Here is a 16,197-nt window from a genome sequence, read left to right as displayed (position 1 = left end):
CCCACCCCCATCTTACGTAATTAAACTTGCTAGAAAACGCGGCCAAGTATCCTTTACCTTGCGATAGATTAATTATCTCGCGGCGTTCGTGAGAAGGATGCGAATCGGCTAGAAACGTAGAGCCGGAGGAAGGGATGCTGGAGATGAATCGGGATGATAGAGAAGGATAGGCGCAGCAGTGAATTTAACGGAAGCCCGTAGTATTATTAAAACGGACAGAGAGAGAGAGAGAGAGAGAGAGAGAGAGAGAGAGAGAGAGAGGAGAAGCCTCCGTCTACGTTTGCATTGCGAGTTCGAAACGTCCGACTTAATTTAATCCATTCATCCGCCGCGGTAAAGCGTCATGATGTGCTTTCCCTGGTGCTCCTTGAAAGGTTATCGAATTACGTCATCCCTTCCCCCTCGCCTTGTTATCGCTCTTGATGCTTTCCTGCCTCTCGTTTAACGCTCTTCGGTACCGTCTCCCCCGCGTTCCACGTTATATCTCTACCTTGAACCCTTGACCTTCAACATTTTCATCGTCGCTCCGAACCCTTCGATAGGATCTTTCGGAGCCCTGACCTCGGCCCAACGAAGTTACCTTACGGCTATCTCAATCAATGTCCTATCGCCGTCGACGGGGAATTCGGAATTTACGAACACGTTGTTTCAAGGGTTGAAAGGAGATAGGGGTAGCGTTGCTATATCGTTCAATTAACCTAATTATCTGTCCGATGATCGCGTGCAAGATTAAGCCAGGTACTTCAAACCGAGAGCTTCATTACGAGTGTCGGCGCATGCAGGTATACCTCCTTTAGGTTGGTAGGTGGAGAAAGGGTGAACCGAATAGCTTTAAATTGTACGGGAGCACGTTGACGCATATTTTGGGTCTTTCGTGTAAAATTAATGTTTTTCATTGAAAATCCATTGATGTCAGATATCATGGACATTTTAATTCGTCCCTTCGGTCCGTTCGATCCGTTTTACCGTAACCTCGGTAGGGACCCGAGTGCCGGGGTACTTGTTGCTCTTTATTGCTACGGGGTCGTGATCTGGTACGCCGCGTACGGAGCAGGTACCTGTTTATGACACGCTGCTCCTATGGACCGAAGAGACGCGTATCTGCGCCTATGTGTTTCATGGCGCGTACTACTGCGCTCTATTGTTTCTCGGGACGTTACGAGAAACTGCAGGAGCCGGTTATGAGAAGGAAAACTTTGTCGCTTTAGCGACAGTTACGGTGGTCGTTTCGCATGGGCTGCGTATTTGTGGCGGTTCAACGAGATTTTAGATACATTGTGTGTATACCTATAGTTTGCTAAGGACAGGTATACGCGAGCATGCTAAGAGAGTAAAAGCTTTAAGGAGCTTCCGTCAGGGATGAAGATTATCCAAATCAGCCCTTTACTTCGGAATCCCAACGGTCGGAGGTCCTTCGCGGGGATGCAGCAGTTTTAATTAAAGTAGGTAAAGGTAACGAGGAACGCTCGGGAGACCCTTAATTATTAATAATGGGACGCGTCGGGATCTCGAATCTTCTGCTTGGCAGAATCTCGAGGCAGGAGCAGATATCATTGGCGTTAAAATGCCGGAAAGTTCGAGGAGGTTCTACATCGCTGGAAGTCGTTATCGTGTCGACGGGTACTCGTAACTCGGTGAGGAGTGTCGATTTCGTTAAAATTTAACCTCCAGCATCCCTTTTACGGGCTGTTACAGAGTTACGAGTGGAAATTTGCCTAGGGACGTCGATTAGATCGGTTCACGTGTTAAACGAGTCGGATTTGTCAGGCGTCAATTATCTTCGGGCGATACGTAACGTGTGGAAGGAGTCGTGACCTTTGGTACCGATGACACTACGAGTTAATAGATTTACGTGAAAAAAGTAAAATTCCTTACGGATCGAAACGTCGTTCAACATTAGGACCCCGACAACGTCGACTTCGTGGAAAACGGGTCCATGCGTGGATCGTGTGCCCTGAATTCCCAGACGACACGGATCTGTCGTCGTTTAAGCGAATCGAGTCTATTTTTGCAAAGAGAAATGTCGGTGGTCCATAGGATGCTGGAACGGAAAGGATCGTAGCTGCAGATGAAACTATCGCTCGTAGGGTGAAGAATAGCAGCGGCATAAAAGAGGTAAAAAGGGTTGCCTGAGAAAGGGGTCGATGCTCGACGGATGGTCGAGGGATGGCGTGACGTGTGTGGCTCGAGGGGGGAGGGAGGTAAATAAGATAAAAAATGGGAAAACTATCGAAACCGGGTGGTCGCTTGTTTCCGCGCGAAGAGCATCGACGGAATTCAAAGCGACGTCCGCGTCGCTGCGCGCGAGATGCAATTTGAGGTTCATTTGAATTTCATGACCGTCTGCCGTGGGGGGGTGCGGGTGGGGGAGGGAGATTAATGCAAAAAGGGTTCATGTACAGTTCCGTATGTTATTTTTGAAAAAAGCGAAAAATTTTAGTTTCCCAGAGTGTGTGTTAAAAATTATGGGTTCGTGCAGTGAAATTTTATTACCTGGACGTCATATCGATCAATGGTTGTCTGGGGGTTGGTCCATGTCTTTGGATGGTCTTGTAGGGTTCTTTTGGTTAATTTAAATTTTAACATCTCCCGTCGATATCTTTGGTTGTCTCTCGTTAAAATGCCCCATCTCTATTTATATATTCCTTGGTAATTTAATATTCGACGCTCCTCCCTCCGCGACTCTTACTTTTTTTTTCCTTCTCTCATTTTTTGTCTTCCGTTTCATTCGGAGGGACACTACTGGCCGCACCCGGTATCGGTCCCCTTCATCTTCCCAGTGTCGGATATTCAGATAGACCCATTAAAATTCATAGAGCGATACCCGACACAGCCGGCTAATTGAATTCGGTGTGGTTTTATTTGTCCCAAGCGGTTTCCGACTCGTTACTGAATCGCATAAAGCTGCCGATTTCTTCTCGAAATATCCTACCGGCCGATCCCTGCTTCTATCATCGATCGAGTCGATCTGCATTTCAAAGGCCTCGACCATGCCTAACCATTCTGATCCCCCCTTTACATCCCTAATTGGAAGCTCCTTACTCTTTCAATCCTTTTTCCGCCAATTTCTTAATTTTTATTCATCTTTTTTTTTATCCTCCTTTGACCTGCACGAAAGTCGATTTTCATGAAAAATTCAACTATTTCATAATTCAGCCAAAGGCGCGCGCATTCGTTTTGCCCTTCTCACGCGAGTCCACGATTATTCCTATGCTCTGATTATATCCTGACTTCAACTTCCCTTGCGCCACGAACCCAATTTCTTTTACCTACATTCAATTCGACTCCCAGAGAGGTAAAGTCGAGGGAATCCAAATTCCGCAACGTGACTCTCGCGCCTGCCTTTTCGGCCGTGCGCAATTTCATTTTTTCTCACCAATTTTTTTTTCCCTACATCACGACCATCCGGGTGAAAGTAATTTTCGATAACGGGAACATTCCGAAACGGCGACTTGGATGTTAGATCGTGTATCCGTTCGATTTCCAAAAAAAAAAAAATAGAGCAGTACTGGGGTCACGACCAAAGGACCCATGGAAGTCGTTAAACTCGTGTATTTCTGAAAAAAATCCCTATCACCCAGTATACAGCTCGGTCCAGAAGAGTGTCATTAGACGATGAAATTTCATCTCAAAAGTGATCCTAAAAATGAACGGTAACCAATTTCGTTTTTTTCGACATTATCGTCGACAAAGGTCCATGGAGCATTTCAAAATTAATGACGTCACATTGTTCACCGTTAGAAACCGGCAAATACTCTCAGAGCAAACAAGAAACGCGTCGCGATCAATTAGGCGCGTTTTCACGCGGCGAAGGTATAAAGTTAGACCGACAGCGTCTTTGGCGTCGACGCCAATGGGAGATGGCAGGGCTTCGATCATTCGCCCGTGAAAGCCGTGAGTTGATGTCACGGCCAAAATCGTGGCCTAGTAGTATCGATGATAATTATAGTATCCAATGATTGTAGGCTGATTCACGTAACGGCATTTGGCCCCAGGCGACGCCACGTGGTCGCGGAACGAAAGCAGTTAAGAAAAAGACAAATGACAATGGAAATCGAAGTTTAGTTATACCGATCGATGACGTGGGTATAGGAGCAGTACACGTTCACGGATGTCAAACTGTTTTCTGATCTGATCTCTTTTCGGCTTCCGGTGTATACAGGAAGCACAAGAGTGTTCATTAAGGGCATTCAACGCGGCAGGAAGACATGGAGACCCACCCACCGGGCGCCCGATAGAGGAAACCTACGACCCGCGAAGATGAATCGTTGCTAGGGAGAGATTGTTAGATGTATCGTTATAAATTGGGTATTATCACAGAGAGATTTAGCGTTTCGATTGAGAAATTCCCTTAACCCGTAGCCATGGAAACGATTTGAAAAGTAGCCTGAGAGAGGCTGGAGCAAACTGGAGAGAGGCGAAGGACGGGCGGTGGGGCAAGGGAAAACTTCTCGGACGAGTTGCGGACAAGTTGGAGACTCTCGAGTCTCTGTATCGTCGTTTACAGCAGATTATTGGTTGGCTAAAATGTATTAGGAGAAATGGTCCAGATCTCCCAGGGATTCGAAGGGACTGGATAAAGCAGCTGGCAGCTGGTCCAATTGGACAGTTCCCGAGCGCATCTAATGGATAACCCGTTGCCGAGTAGGAAATCTGTAGTTGCGTAAACGTTACAGAGAGGATGAAAACTCTATGATCCCTTGTCAGTTTGGTTGAATTTCGGCAGGGAGCTTCTTAGCTGGTGATGCTGGACCAGTCGGAGGAGCAAAGGGACGAGGATCAGAATACTTGAAAGAGGTTGAAATTAATCGTTCTGCGAAAGGACCTCTGACCAGGTCCGCGTTCATCCATCGTCCGTCCAGACCCTAGTCACCATCCTCCCAGCCTCCACAAGTGGCTTGGTCCATGTGGGTGGATGAGCTAGGATGCTGGAAGGGAGTCATTCGAAAGTCCCGAGCTGTGGGAGGGTAGGGTTCTAATAGGAGTTAGAAGTCGAGTGAAACCGAGTGGGCCTAAGTCCTTCGGCGAAGCCTTCTAGGATTTATAATATTGCGATAAACCCAGGCCAATTCCAGTGGGAAAGTCTTGAACCCTCTATCAGCCCTATTTACCTTCCTGTATCCCAATTATCCCTGATTCCGTACGGATGAACTAAGTATAACTGCGGGTAGATCTTTTCTCAAGGTATTAACGGAGTTTACCCACTTACTTTTCTTTTCACAAAAAATTCCCCACTTTGCCTTTACTCCAAAATGAGAAGAACTCGACTGTTCCAAACGGATCCATTATAGAACCGATACATCCTGCAGAGTCATTTGCAATCCTTTCGTCCCCTTGATCAATCTTCATTAATTCCGATCGAATCTTTTCCTACTTTGCTGGGCAAAGTCAGGAGCTTCATACTTTTGTAATTTTATAATTTTATAAAATCATTCATAATCTCAACCCCGGATATCGATTAATTGAGAAAACTTCTCTAGACTGTCTTGATCCTTCTCTCTGGAGTCTCTATGAACCCTCGTGGTATCGCCTGTAAAAGGGACGGATCCGAAGGCTCGAGAGAGTTTTACTCGCTCCAGGGTGTATTATTAGCTTTACGTAGGTTCGCCAAGGTGCGCTGGTGCGGAGAAGCCGTCTCTTCCCGTTGAACCGTGATGTGCCGTTCGTTCACACTCTGGCCGTTACGTGCGCCACTGCACGCCTCCTCACCTCCCGCCGTCCACCGACCTCCAGCTATTCTTCCGCTACTATTGGCATCCTCCGTCCATTCCCCCCCTCGCCCACGTGTCACCAAGTCATTGCAATCGCTATCAGCTGATCAAACTGTCGCAGACTCACACAGCTCCATGTCAACGGGAACCCGAGGAATAACTAGAGTTCGCAAAAGCGACCGATAGGCACATCCAGAAGGCAGCGGCTGATAAATGCCACGTGCTCCAATCGACTGTGAGACAGCAAGAAGCAAAAAAGGAGCCAACTGACAGATCATTGACAGCTATTTCCCTGGAGGTCAGTGCAGCCCGAGGAAGCAGGCTTTCCGGAATTTCATCGGGTTAAACTTTAATTGGCAGCTTCGAAGGAGCCGAGTGATCGATCGACGCTGGACCGTCTCGTTCAGCCGTGTCTAGGAGGATTCACTGCCTAGGAGACTGAGGGACCAGCGTCAGCTGGAAGGATTGACACTCTTCGGGCAGCCGGAAGAAGAAGAAGCTGCGACAGGATCATTTCGAAGGACTCGGGTTGTCGGTTGACTTTTATCCAGCTGCGACATCTATATATGTATATTACGTAACGACCGGGGGTGCACCACGTGTTTCCGGGCTACGAAGTGTCACGTGGCTGCTTAATTAGCGAGCTTCCAATACTTCAAGGACAGTCCTTAGGCCAATTCGTTACAGCGTCGCGACGCCGACGCTTCTTGGTCGAGCGTGTTCCCGTCGCCTTTAAATAAATCCACGTGTCTCCAGCACAAAAGCACTTCCGTACTCGTAGCCAACGTCAAGATCGTGGACCACGACGGGTGACGTGGCGGCTGACTTGAACCGGGGACTAGAATGATGACGGCAAGTAAGTAAATAGGACAACTGGAGCGTGACGCGAGCTGAACTCTCTTTGCCGTGGTTCAGGCTCCGCCCGACTCTCTAGACTTTATATCTTTCCGCTTCTCTAGCTTCTGAACTTCCACTTTGTATCTTGTATCTTATTCATCTTCCTTTGCCTACCCTTGCCTATGCGACCGCGTGACGCTTCCAGTCATTCGCCTTGGGATCGGACTGAACTTACAGGAAATTGCCGAATTCCGAAGTTAGGCGGAATTTGGTATTTGCGAAAGGGGCCACCTTAACGGAGAAGTCAGGCCTGATAGAAAATACGTTTCGCCTGCATCGACTGGGTATTCGCGCAGTAATTCCGTTATTAAATTTCTATCTAATTAGAATGTCATCGTGGTTTTCCTAAATAGTAAACATTACCAAATCAGCAGAGTCGAGTCCGGAAGATACGTAGACATGCGTATCCACGTTGGAATATTCGAACAGCGTGTAACTCACCTGAAACAAAAGGACGAGCCGTCAGTTGATATAGATAAAAGAGAAACGTAGATAGTGAGATTTATCAGAATGCTAAGGTGGGTGTGGGGGGTGTAGGGGGAATAAAGACCCCGGACGACCCAAAGCAGCCGCTTCTAATTCGCAACCGAGGCGAAGACCCAGGGAAGACCAGACTCTATTAGCAAGTTCTGAGCTCGGTCTGAGCTTGCGTCCCCGTCTTCGGGATGGAGAGGTAACCGGCTGACGGTGGCTGGAGGTTCGTATCCGCACCTATAGCTACGGGGTGCCGCTAGCTGATCCCATAGCACTTTTTCCTCTTATTACTTGGAAAAACTCTTAAATACTCCGGGACTGAAACTTTTAAATTCCAATAAATATTTAAGTTTCTTTACCTTGCCAGAGTAAACGACAGCTGGTTAGGGTAGGTGCGAAGGGAGGCAGAATAACATTACATTTTTAAGAGCGACGCGAGAAACCCTTTTCGAAAAAATATTTCGTCAGCTCCAGGGTATAGGCGGGACCATCTATCAAGCAACCGGGTCAGCCAAGCAACCTCAGGATATGTCCTTATTGGAAAGTCATTTTCTCTTCGCGAGCCACGTTCAGCGCGGTACTTGCTCGATTTTTAACGCGCCTCAAAGTTCTAGTCGCTCGTTGAGAATGAACGTGTGTTTTCGTGAAAATTGAGTCTAGACGACGCATATTTGAAATTCGATGGTAAAAACTGCACCCGGTCTAAAGTATAGAGGTTCATATAGGTCGGGTGGGGGTCGGGAGGTTGCGCAGGGGGCGCGGCGCGAGCGTGAACTCGGTATCAAACCTCGAATGACACCCTCTGAACTCAGCCAGTCGATAGGATCGTCTATTTAACTACTCGAGTACATAGCAACACTGCGGGCCAAATATTCATCCAAGTTGGGCTAGGTCTTTACGTCGACGGTCCCGTCGCAGGATTAGCGTAATTGCCGACGTCGACGTTGCCGTCGGGTCAAAAGTTCAGCTTCGACGAACTCTTCCGCGCTAAGATTAACCAGCGCGCGTTATTCCCATCCAACAATTCGCCAAGTTCCATTAGGCTCTCGTATTCGTCTTCGCGAGTCTTAAGCTTCTCTGCGCTTCGCTCAGCCACCAAATTCTGAATAGGTATCTATGACGTACCTGGTAATAAAATATACCCAGTTTTCTCAGATCTTTTTTTTTTTTTTGAGAAAATATTAAAAATCCATTTTTTCACATTTACTTCGTTTTTTACATCTTCCCTCGGTTCGCTTTGATCCTTCTATACGACCCCCATCTTCGTTCCACCCTATTCGAAAAGATTCCAAGCGAAGATCGAAAAAAGATATTTAAGCGGTAAAGACGTAACGGACCAAAGGTTCAATTAAACTTTTACAGAAAACGCCGCGTGACCGGAAGCCAGAGCGTGAGGTTGATCCTCGAGCGGGTCCCCATAATTTTCGCATTACAGGATATTTACACACTTCCACCCAATTCCTCCAAGTAACACAGAGTCGATCGATAGACTCTTGAACGAAATACTTTCCAAGTTAGAAATTGGGAAAATTTGCAAAAAAAAGGTATACAAGGTGAAAATCTAGAAAAGAAAGGAAGCAGCATGTACGAGAAGAAAGAAGAAGAAGAAGAAAGAAGATAAAATGGGAAGTAACGCATTTAGTCGTCGCCATTTCCGCGGTCGCTCCGTTTGCTTTTATCGCGGCACTTTCCCGATGAAAGGGCAATGAGAATTCTCGGAAAGTTACAGTTTCTAAATTTATTAGCTCTTCTCCATTCCGCGTAATGACCAATTTCTAACCTGACGCCACGCGACGCCATAGTGCACGCGTTGTCTTTTTCCTTTCCTCCACCTAAATCGAATGTAATACTTACCTCCTATACGTGTTTCGTCTTATCGACGTTAACGATATTGCTACTCCAGCAATTCTGGAAAAAAGATTACTATCGCGACTATCATTATCAGGCTGATAAATAATTTCATCACGGACGCTCTACCACAGCCATCGGGTACGACTGTAGTCAATACGCGAAGAAAGGTCAATGCGATTCATATAGCGTATCGTGAAAACTTGACAAAGGCTTTTGGAAGAGTTCGATAAAAAAAAATGGCTAAACGCAATGAGCGCTATGACGATATAATAGTCATTGACATACTTCAGGTATTTTTTTACCTATAATGGAAAAATAAAAAGCAAAAAACACCGATCGATCAAACACACGATTATATCACGTAGCGTAAGCATACATTAGATATATCGAGTGGAAAAAATAAATAAATTATTTCAGATTCATTTCTACGATATACGACCAGGGTAGTTGTTGTTATGTACAGATTGGGTGAAAGATTCCCAAAGCACAATTCGGTCCGCCCGAGTCTAAGCACACAGCGAGACCGACGTGTACAATTGGATCCACGAAACAGTTGAAACGTTAAAGCCTTGCTTTTCGCGTAGTCGCGCGGAAGCGCCTTAAAGTTGCCGGTCGCGCTCATGCGAATGACACGCACCAGTCTTGGCTCCCAGGGAGGGTTTAATATTATCGGCGAGGTTGCATCGGCGTCATGAAAACGGCAGAACGTCAGAACGTCGGAAGGCTGTAATTGGTACCCTTCAGCGATAGAGGCCTTCCCGAGTAACTTTATATTAATTATATCCTTGTAATTAGTGGAGAGCTTTCGTGGGCCGTGCATAACGCTACCCTTGGACGATCTAGATAGGCGCAGACTCCGCAACGAGCGAGTTAACAATTTTTCCACGAGATCGAGCGTCGCACGACAAGGCGTCGCTGCCGCGTAATCGTAATAGTTAGCGCGATGGGGATCTACTAACGACTGAAAAGTACACCCTCGTTAATAAATAGCAACGCGATCTTTTCGATCGAGCACCCTCACGACTTAACATCCCCTGCTTCATTCTTTTCTATATCCAGCTTCTTTTACAGTTATGCAACAGGGTATCGGGCAACTGGTACCACCGCTGGAACTTGGTCCGTTTACTTCAGTATCTGTAACCTCGTGCAATTCTGATGGAGGAAGCTGGCCGTGAGAAATCAGCCAGGTCACGTGGCCAATTCGAAGGAACTTTCAATCAGCTGGTACTCGTGCTGACTAATTAAAGAGAAAAGGGTCCTGGCGTTTAGTCGCGACTATCCAACCCCGAGGACTGGCTGAGGTTGATGGGAGAAGAAAAAATAACGAGACGAAGGGAGAATTTCAAAAATTGAAATAGAATTTAAAACAAGAGACAGTAGGTTGGCTCTTTGGATTCGCCAGGGGGGAATCAGTGGGCGACGAAAGTGATAACAGGGTAACGTGGAAAGGGTTGCCACTCGAATTTTATGAGTTCAAAGGTCATCCCCTTATGCATATAGCTGTGTACTGTATCAGCAAGGAAAAGGCCCTGCCGAGAATCCAAGTATAAAAGGAGTCGCTCCTTACGGCAGTTAGCTGCTCTACCAGACGGCTGGCCTTTCAGGGGGTGGCAGGGACGCCCAGCGTACAGGGCGCACAACCCCCTATCAGCGTCGCTGGTTCACGTGGAATAATTTCACTTTGCGCTGCCACGATAAGCCCGCGAGTGCATGTTAGCCCTGCCTCGTATGATTGCGGGATCGCGTGATGGTCGACGTCCATCAGCCCCTCCGCCAGCGTGGCCACTGCCGCAGAGTCTCCGTGCAACCTCAAAGACCACCTGAAAGAAAAGATTCTTCGAGCGGGACGCGAGGACCGATGGAATTTTTTCATCACTTGGGATACTACTGCCAGGAGGATGTGCGTGGAGTCCCGGCGACTGGCTGGACACTGTCGAAGGGGTGAAAGGGCGGAAGTGGAAAGGAGGCGAAGGAGCAAAGGAAAGGATGACGGGTTCGAAAGAAGAAGGTGGACAGCGAAGGTTGAGCCGTTGGCGATTGAATTGCTGATGGGCTCGTCCGGCCTCTGTGTCGCTGACGCGAATCGAAACTGCTCGTTGTACTTTAGGTGAGTTTGAACAGGGCTTATGGGGGTTGATGGGAATTTTCTCCATTACGTTCAGTTGCCACGTGCATCCATGTGTTGATCCACGCCTATATCCATTTCTATCGGCTATCATATCAGTGCGGTACTCTGCTCCTGATCATATCGCACCCTGGTCCGCACACGTGCCGAGCCTAGGGCCGTGCTGGCACGTGGGACATATTTTCTCAAAAATTAATGCCAAACCCTCGCGAGCTGGTTTACGATAGGAACCGTAGAAATATCGGGGATATCGATAAATATTAGGTAATCGGGAGCCATAAACACGGGTAAGGAAGGGTCAGGAAGGGATGCAGGATGGTAGGAAGATCCGAACTCTCAAGGAATACGTGGATGATTTAACCGAGGGAAGGTGCGGGCTGGCTAGCTGGCCGAGGCATGCTGAAAGTTGGCCCCTGGCCAGCAGATATTTTCGTACTCTTGACTCATAGTGTATGCACTGTGGCTGCCCATCAGCGCCGGACTACTTAAATCACTTCAGGGTTCCAGCAGCTGAATCTTCCACATACCAGATTCACTGTGAAAAAGCATCAACGTGCACGAACGACCTTTTCTCATAGTCGATTCCCTATACTTCCTCTCCATTGGCTCCATCCATCCTGGATTTTCTTTCCCTCGATTCGCTTGATAGCCAGAGCCATGACTTGGGCATCCAGAGCCCACTTTCATCCACTTTGAGAACCCCGCGTCGCAAAACGTTCACACGGTCCCACCTGTATTCCGCGTCTTATTTATTCACCGCTGCGTCTCTCCCAGTCGCGACTCCGAAGAACCCTCTTGCGAATTAAAATATTGGCAGGAGCTTGAAATTTATGCGACAGTCTCCATTTCCGTCAGCGAGGAAACAGGGATGCTGCGAAGATCCTGCGGCAAGATCTTCAAGCAAATTTTCGAGAGCTTTCCGATTTCCCGTAATCAGGATAGCGAAGAGTGGAGGAACGCAAGAATAGCTATAGATATAGGGATTGATCATTTTGAATCCCCTGAACCAAGAATCCTCGAAATGGGCTTTGCCCCCCCCCCCTTTCTTCCTTCTCCGCGCTAAGAGTTTATCACGGCTATACGTACCGATGCGGGATCCCTCTACACCCTCCCCCCTCCTCTTATTCTTAACCTGCCAGTCCGTTAGATACCTCGATTTTATATCACCTTTATACAAACGGTGCATCCCTTGCCGTCTCATCCACCCTCAGAACTAATATGACTACCCTCAGAAATTTCTCGAAGCTTCTAGAAGGTTCGTGGGCGGTAGTCAGATACTGGCTGTGATTCGCAGCCCCCGTGGTGCCTCTTCTGCCACGGCGAGTCACGCTCGTTCAAACTTTTCAGATAAATTCTTGTTTCTGTCGACCGGCGAGAGTAGATGGGAGTAGACAGGGAGGAGGGGGGTGGGTGGGTGGTACCCGGGCGTCCTGGCATCCCGACGTCTTGACGTCCTGACGTCTTCGAGGCCTCGGCGCTATCACGTTCAATAATTCAGTCGACGGCTCCTAAGAGTGTAGGAGGGACGGAGAAAGTACCGTGAAAATCTCATAGAGCCAAGAAGAGGCTAATCCAGGTGGAGACTCAAGTCGGATGCGAAGTAGGAGCCGAGAGGTCTAGTCAATTTTCCTGATACCCACGTGGAACGTGAGTGCGTGCTCGTAAATAGATACAGGGTCAAAGACGTATCTATGTCTTGCAGGGAGATACGACTATAGTAAATCTTGAAAAGTGTCAGGAGACGGCTGTTGGATACGGGCTGGAAGCAGGTATTGGATGATCGTGGCCCTGGAGTCTTCCTCCGGAGTCAGAAGGTACCCTACTGGAACACGTGTGCCATTGATACTGGAACTGATGCTCACCACCTGGCCTCCACTCTTACTTCTCGTATATTTTTCCTCCAACGTAATATTCGCAAGATAACAGCGTTTCCACCTCGGGCCTGGTTAACCTACGTCCATAGTATTTGCACGATTCTCTGTAGTCTATATAATATGAAAGGAGGACGGGCACGCGTTTTAAAAATTTCAAGAATCCCGTGGTCTCACCCAGATTCTGTAAATCCTATCGGAGTCCTGAGATGCTCCGTTCGGGTGTAGGTGTACCAGGAGGCAAATTCGCAAAGGCGAATATGCAAGATCAGAACCGAGGAAGCAGAAGCTAAGGGGCTGAAGCCTAGTTAGAACTAAGTGGAGGCGTAAGAAAAAGCTCGTGAAAAATATTACGCGAAACTTGGATATAGTTTGCAGAGTCGTTTGTTATGCGTGAATGTGGATAGCGTGAAAGGGGTTGGAAGGTGTAAGAATGCGAGGGGTGGTAGGGAAGTAGGGTGGTGTAAAAGAATAGAGAAAAGGAGGAGGATAAAATAGAAAAATGAGTAAAAGCGCTAAAGCTACCAGCAGCCGCCTGCGTTTCCTGCGGCTGCTGCGCTCTTCGTAAGCCAACGCTATTTATTTATTGGCTTCGTAACTTTTCTGTTTACACGAGCCGCAGCATCCCTCGCGGTGCATAGAGAGGATAGAGGCAGCGGAGAGACTTTCATCCCGAGAGAGGTCTCCCCATCCAGACGGCGCACAGAGGGTACCAGGAGGATCTCACCCGTGAAGCACAAAAGCGACCAGCATCTTTCTCATCGGTCCTATCGCATCTGCTTTTTCTCTCGGGACCCGATGATCTGCAAGGGAAAAAAGGTCGAAGTTCGAGGCACTCGGGGGTGTCTTTGCCGGTACGGGGGGTGGCTGCGAAGGGGGATGTAGAATGGTGAAGGGCAAGCGATGACGGACGGCACGATAAACCCTTCTGATAAACTCGCACGTCACTCTGAAATCTCGAGGAGCCAATCAGGCTCGAGAGCTGATAACGTTTGAGAATTTAATCATCCGGATGCGTCGTCTACTTTCGAGCATCCCACTTGTCATCCGGAATTACAAGAGTCAGAAGTCTAGAGGCACTGCAATACCTACGGGATGAGCTCAGTCCTGAACGCTGAGGTTGTCCAAGTTATGACCTAGTGTGCTTTATGTCACGTTTAATCTGGAAATGCAGCGCAGGGTCGCCTGGGGGGTCGTCTGGGGGGTCGCCTGGGGGGTCACCAGCCGAGCCACATCCTCCGGATATCTCAAGATAGTGAAATCATCAAATTCTCATCTTAACCGGAAATGAGAATGCCTCCAGGTCTCCATCCGCTTCCATCCTGAAATTGTGATGACGATTCTCTTTCCCAGTTTCTTCCTGGACCTGTTCGATTTACCCAGACTGCTCTCTTGGCTTCTACGTATAGGAGTACTCTCAGTTCAGCTCTTTGATGCAACTTCTTCTCGCAGCTCTTTTCCTGCCGGACGTAAGTCGTCAGGGCGAAATCGTGACGTATGTCGACGCCATTGACGATAAAAGTCAACGGGGCGAGCGTACATAATTCATGAGCGTAGACACGCCATGCGACCTGGCGAATCGGCGAATCGGCTAACCGGCGAACCGGCGAACCGGCGAACCAGCGCGTTGTTGCATGCGAACTTTTCGCATTATGTACTCGCACTTAGGTATTTATGATCGGCCGAACGATTCTCTTTCCATTCTGGCAGGTATATGGTTACGGAGTGAAGGTGTATATCGATCCTACACGTATGCATCTTGCTCACGTATTTACTAACCAGGTATTACTGACAAATGGCCTGCTCGTAACAATTATTTCTTTTGATTTTACTATCAGTCAATGAAAATCGTTGGTCGATCGATAGGTTCGTAATATAAAAAAAAGAGAGAGATTGCCATCCAGGCGGAATTCGCGATATGACCCTCCCGCCCCTATAATCTACGCGGCTCTTTCGTCCGAAGCTTAGTGAGCTTTCGTCCATAAAATCAGGCGGCCGCTGGCCAATCCTCTGAACCCCTTGGGAACTGCGACCGGTTTAAAATTTTATTCCTCGACGTACCTTTATTCTCTGGCAATCCCACCGATCGGCTAAATGACTGGCAAACCAATCGATACGGGCAGTCCAGCGGAATCGAGGACTCGCTGCATAAACGCTTTACCATCGCAATATCGATCTTTATCGTTACTCTATCGGCTAGTACGGTTATTTAAACATTGCCGAGGGACGGAGCTTCCCGAAAATGCCATCGCCGTTCGGAAAGGCTCAGGAAAAATTGGCAATCGATGTAGAATTAGCCGGGTGGAGTGGACATTTTTTTTGCGACCGACCAATTCCTATGGAGAATTTTGAAGAACTTCTCAATGCATAAAATAGCTCTGGAGGCAGTTGGCAATTTAAATATTCAACCGGAGACGCGAAAATGCGTCGAATATCCCAGGAATAGTTGACTTTTGTCGGAGCATGCTGGTCGACGCGTCGGAGGGCAATTGAGCTTGCTCGCGACGAGCGGAGCTCTTTTTACGTTCCTCGAGGGATCGCGCAGCCGATCGAATAATTCGATCATTCGATCACTTGGTAACTGACACGCTGGATCGATGCAGATCCGAGTCGCTGGGGGCGTCGCTGGAGTCACGGAAAGATAGAATCGTATAATGTAGCAACTGATGATGGTTGTTGGGCGGGTGGGGTGCAGAATGCCAAATTGGACTCCCTAGTCCTCGTTCCATCCGCCCTACCAGACGGATCGACGCAGGGAAGTAGTCAGCCGGTAGTTGGTAGCTGGTAGTCGCTAGTTGGTCCCTCTACCCGAGAGCGTCTACGTCGGCTGCCTGGGTAGAAGATTAGCCCGGCAGTCGGGCATTTTATGTGTCTGGCAAGCCGAAGGGCGTGTATCACAGGGGATTTCGAAGATTGGGTTGATGGGTTCCGTGGAGACGGAGGCCGATGTCTCCCCGCCGATAAGACTACCGAGAAAATCCGGACTCTTATATTCTCGGCCGTCCTCCACCCTCTCCAGGCAGCCCCCCTCCAGCCCATAAAATATACGATTCTCATACAAAGTATCGGATCCCATCGAATCGTCCGCTGTCAATGAAAATGCCTCATTTCGTCGTTAAACATGGAGGTTGCTGGGAAATTTTTACTTTAAACATTTATTCCATACCTTCTGTAAAGTTTTAGTGTCGTGTGACATGGATACGTCGGGCGGGACTGGATGACGAGTAAAATCACAAGTATACCTATGTTTATTGCATATATGACCTAT

The 16,197-nt window shown here is 48.0% G+C and overlaps 1 protein-coding gene across 2 annotated transcripts in view; it reads right to left on the bottom strand.

Moving 5' to 3' along the window:
- Nucleotides 1-16,197, bottom strand: part of LOC107270304 (hemicentin-1) — an 87,768-nt gene that overhangs the window by 54,110 nt on the left and 17,461 nt on the right. The window lies entirely within an intron of this gene.

This window comes from Cephus cinctus, unplaced genomic scaffold (genome assembly GCF_000341935.2).
Source record: "Cephus cinctus unplaced genomic scaffold, Ccin1 Ccin1_scaffold0717, whole genome shotgun sequence".
NCBI classification, from domain to species: Eukaryota; Metazoa; Arthropoda; class Insecta; order Hymenoptera; family Cephidae; genus Cephus; species Cephus cinctus.
Note: the sequence above shows the minus strand (reverse complement) of the source record. Positions and strands in the feature narration are given on the sequence as shown.